We start from the raw sequence: 5,279 nt of genomic DNA, 5'->3' as shown, positions 1-5,279 counted from the left end.
GTCTTGTCTCTGTACTTCGTCCATTTGTTTGTGTTTGTTAATTTTGCATATGTCAATATATGTCTATCTACCGACCGATGTCAGCTTTCTTGTACCCATTACATCTTGTTCAACAAATATCCTAATGCATCAAGACAGACCAGACTGTTGCACAACTTTGAACACGTCGCTAGTAAATCCCCACTGACTTGTAAACTATTTTTGTATTTTCCAATAATTTCCATCTGTTTATAAAATATGGTTTGCACTTAGTCCCTTTAATTATGTCTAAACATCTCATGTCAAACTTTCAATACAGCCTATACGTGCGTACTGTTTATTATTTTTGTGACAACTTTTGTTTAGTCTGGCCCATCATTCAAAATTTCAACAACAGCAATAACGCTTGTTGGATGGCATGGTTAATACGACGTGTTTCTTATATATTACAGAAAGAACAAAGAATGTTTTAGAAGAAACTAAAATGTCATAAACATTAAGCTGTAATACCTTTAAAGGTGCTATAATTGATATGTTAGTTGTCGAACTAAAATTGAAATCATAAAACTCTTTAATTTTCAGATTTGCATACACATTGAATGGATGGATCCTACCTTGGTCGTTGTGGCTGCTGTCACTGTGGTGTAAATTCGAAATCTATCGTGACAGGCACAAGTATGTCAGTTCATTTTCCGATTGTTACAATGCTTTCTGTAATATTGATGTAAATAGCGTCTTGTTTTCTTCGGAGACTGATGCCACTGACGTCATTACATGTAAACCACCCCACTACTTTACGGCTTAGAATTCTGACTGAAGCTTGCATAGCTAATTAACATATTGGTTGTGATAATGCCACACTGATTTTCTTCTACCTGTATGAGTTATCTTCATAGTTTTCCGTTTGCTAGAATTCCTATCCGGTATTGGTACGGTTTTTAACCGTCTGTCCTTTTGCTACTCATCATGTACCATGGCTGAGATGTTAGCTAACATTTGCAGTAGTTATGCCATCAGAGCAAACTGATGGCACTATTTTACTAACGATTGTTCAGTTAGAAGTGATGTAAGGCTGAACCTGTCAAACAAAGTTCTTTTGTTAAATCCACAGTGTTTGAAATCATTAAGTGCGATTGTGATTGTTGAGTCAGATTCTCATTTTCTCCGTAGAATTCATCTTTTTTTCTCATGAACTTCACTTTCTTATGGGAGAACAATGTAATAATCATTTATGTCATTATATTGCAGTGCATGGTTTCCGCTCGTTCCTATTATTATGGTGCCTTGTGCAGTAATAGTGGCCGCAATGAATTCGGTAAAATAAATTTAACAGCGGTACTAGTGATTGCGTTTCGTTTCGTGTTTGTCCTCGGATTGGCGTACCATGGTTGGTTGGTTGGTTGGCTGATTTGTTTATTTGTTTGTTGTTTTGCGTTAATTGGTCGGTTGTTACAATCACTTTCTGTGACTGTGTAGTTTGTTTCTTTCGTCCTTTGTTTCTAGGGTTGCATCAACAGTATTATCACCCTAACCACAGCAATTTTAGTACACACAGTGTTCAGCCTTTCAACGAACATGTAATCTGTACTACGCGTACATTCGATCGCATAAAAACTTTAAATTTTAATTTAATTTACAACACAACCTTACATCTACACGAACCGTCCAAAGTATGTACTATCAACCTTCATAAACCCGGACAGATACAGAAATATGAACTGTTTTTGTAATACCACTTAAAATCAAAGCGTCGTTTACATTTCAGGCTAGTATCATTCTGCTTGCCCTTACGAAGCGGCAATTCGACAGTGAGCGACGATACTATAAATTCGAAGAGTGGCAGAAATTCTGGTATGTTTCCAATGCTCTATCTTGCTTCTTGAGGCTGTTGCAGGAATTAGTATTTCTGTCACGGTATCTATTTACAAATATTTGGGTTACGGAGATAAACACTACAAACGATGGAGGACCCCCCCCCCCCCGCTACTCGTTTACAGCGTGGTGCCACTAATATTTTGTTGATTTTTCTTATCAAGCAGACTGACTGAAAACCATTTGCCTTTTTTTCTTGGCATTAGGGAAGATATTCGAGCCATCATGTTGATGTTGTCTGTTACGGCGTTGACTTGGCTGGTGGGAACATTTGCTATGAATACAAAGGATCTGACTTGCGGATATCTCTTTGCTGGATTTTCGTTTAGTTTGGTACGTCATTGTATGTTTAAAGATCAGACACGAGCGATGCTTACATTTTGATGGTTCTTAGCTTCGGTTGCCATGTGTAATGTTTACATAAAAGACAGTATTTTAAGTTTTCGGGTTACTTACACCGTGGCCACTTCACTGTTGATTAAGCCCATTGATGCAGTAATAAATTCAGTTTGTATCTGGGTTTGTAAATGGGAGTTAACGATTGGCACTCTGTGTCCAAGATTGAGATACAATGTAACATTAGCATGCACTGGTCCATATACAAGTCTTGTTCAGACAACTGATTTGTCCTATCTAAACCATGATCAAAGGAAAAAACTGGTGTCATTGTATATTACAGACTATCGTCTACAGATCAAATATGAATTTTCTTGTACATATTTTACCTTATCACATTGTCTTATTAGTTTTATGAAAATCATTGCAGTTGATTTCAATTTCCCAAGACATACTCTCTGCATGGGACACACACGTTCGCGTGATTCTATAGCAGTTATCTCATAAAAGTGTGTTACCTAAATAAACTAATTTTCACGGAGAGGCATTAATGAACGGAAGTGGTATTTTGTGTCTTAATTTTAATACAAGGTGCCAATCGTTAGCTCTCATTTACAACTCTTGGCAGGGTCAGTTTTGTCTTCATACACAGAATTTCTGACTGACTTAAGTAGGCTTACTCAACAGTTAAGTGGCCACGGGGTGTATCATAAATTGCGAAAGTGGCGCAAAAGGGATTGTGTGGAATTTTGAATAGCAATCATACTTCGGGAACTTTCGGAGAAGATACGTGTATGAGATGATATTACCGTAAAACAGTATTGCACATTCTCCATCAGACATAGTCTGGTTCCCTAACCCGTTTCTACCACTGGCTACGCAGCTAACGAAAATAGGGTCAGGTATGGGCTATTTTAAGCATTGCTATCAATGGTCACTAGTACGAGTACAGTGATTATGTTGTATTTATTTCCAACTTAAAGCTACCTTCCAATTTGCATTTCCTCCATAGTTTCCCTAACTAAGCATCCTATGTCGACATCGAATGAAAAACGGAAAATCATTATTTTGAGTCACTGCCGTACATGCCAAAGGTCACCATGGTCACCAGGCCAGGTAACGTCTGAGGAAAAATTCATAGACGATAATCGTCATTTCAAAACCAAATACAATCAGAAGAACAGGGTCGGAGACTTGAAAGTGAAGCCGTGCAAACAACATCAACGTTCGATGTTTCGTCATCTAATTTCCGAACTTGCCACTGTACAGATGTGCTGATCACATGTTCTTGCCAGGCGACTGTGCTCATTAATATGCAGTCAAAATCCTGACAGAAACGTTAGACCGTACCTGACCCTATTTTCGTCAGCAGCGCGGCCAGCGGTAGAAATGGGTCAGGGGACCATACCACATCAGACATAGACTGAAAGATCCGTCGCTAGGGGACGTGACCATTGGCTTTTTAAAACCACTTTCGGCCACGACATGGTATCATAACCATGCGTAATGCGACGTAATAGTAATTGTGGTACGATCGTTCGACCACAATTTGTAGAATCAAGGTTATCTTCAAGAATTCTGATTAATTTCTAGAATTTCTAAATTTTCAATGATTTCCCATGAGTTATTTCTCTCAAAAAAACATTTGAAAATGCTTTATATTTGGTATTTGCTTATCTATTCAAAGCGCCGGGTAAATGATAAATTGTTGTGAAGTCTTATGGATTCACTTGCCTAGGCAAGTGGTAAAAGTACTTTGGGTCAACTTGAGGGCAAGCAAGGGACGCAATTTTTAGCTCATTACTTGTCAACAAAGTTTCAGACAAAAGCAACGTCCTATATGAGAGGCACATAATGAAACAAAGTTAGGAAAAAAAGGATGTACGAATTAAACGCATTACGAATACTGGGTGTTTGAGTTAGTCGACTCCCTGCTTCCTTTGCTTTCTTATTAGATTATTTTCTGCTGGTACTTCTACAAAATAATGAAAATCTTTGAGTTTAAGCTCAATCAAAGAAAGTCAGCGACGTCATGGATAGCGATCTTGTTTATGAACTGTTCACTTATAGCCTCTATCTTATCTGTATATCGAAATGTTTTCTGAATGGCTCTTGTTTGGCAATTATGGGATATCGTGTAACGTTAAGTCTACACCAACCCTAACACCCCTGCATACACACGTGATGTAATCGCCTTAGGATATCCACAAAACTGTCCATCCTCTCTGATGCGAGTAGAGGAATGAAACTACAATAAGATCAAAATTGGTGATTTTGGAGTTAACTTCATGATGTTTACTGGCGGTAGCTAGGGTGATATATAACATTTGAATAAGATGTACATATCGAACTGAAAGATTGGGCATTCGTGTAAAAGAACACTGTGCGTATATATTGAGCTGTCATTGAATTACCCAACCAAGTTGCTTTTTGTTTCACAGACAATAAATTTCTGCAGAGGTGTTATCACAGTTTCCATGGCTACGAGTATGATATATTACTCCTTACTATTATGTGTGTCGCTATTCTTTCAGGGTTCGCAGATATTTTTAACGTTGTTTGCAACCAATGTCGAGGTAAGACTCCACAGGATTATAAGATAAAAGCCACTAAAGGTATTTCAGCAGAACAACTTTAATTTCTATCCTGCAACTTGTGATCTCGGAAAACATCAAAACACATCAGGCAACCACATCCCCATATCTTGATAACCAATAGCCCTCTGCCTTACGACGCGCGTTGAGTAAGGAAGGAGTTTAAGAAACATAATTCAACAGAACTAAGTTTTTTATGACCAAACTCCAATGTTTTCATGAAAAACAGGTATGAATTCGCATTATTGTGGATATCTGCCGTCGTATAGTAACAAATATAACATAATATGTGCTTAGGTTTTGGTTGCTGTTCGGGTTCGCTTTGGAGACGACGACGATGAAAAAGAAGCCTTGAAGGAGTACAAACAGACGGAACACGATAGAATTGATGCGAGGAAACCCATACGAAAGGAACGTATGGAGGTGGTTAAAGCAAAACGACAGGAAGATTTCGAACTCAAAAGGAGGAAGGATTTGGTGGAAAAGTTGTTTCTTGAG

At 38.1% G+C, this 5,279-nt stretch overlaps 1 long non-coding RNA gene across 1 annotated transcript; it reads left to right on the top strand.

Annotated features, from left to right (window-relative positions):
- The first annotated feature begins 2,065 nt into the window (after positions 1-2,065).
- Positions 2,066-5,279, top strand: LOC139124849 (uncharacterized). Its single transcript, XR_011550067.1, has 3 exons — positions 2,066-2,184; positions 4,722-4,763; positions 5,079-5,279. It is a non-coding gene; the product is annotated as an uncharacterized lncRNA (long non-coding RNA).

The sequence above is a fragment of the Ptychodera flava genome (assembly GCF_041260155.1).
Source record: "Ptychodera flava strain L36383 chromosome 23 unlocalized genomic scaffold, AS_Pfla_20210202 Scaffold_24__1_contigs__length_23054250_pilon, whole genome shotgun sequence".
NCBI classification, from domain to species: Eukaryota; Metazoa; Hemichordata; class Enteropneusta; family Ptychoderidae; genus Ptychodera; species Ptychodera flava.
This window is presented reverse-complemented; position numbering and strand designations above follow the sequence as displayed.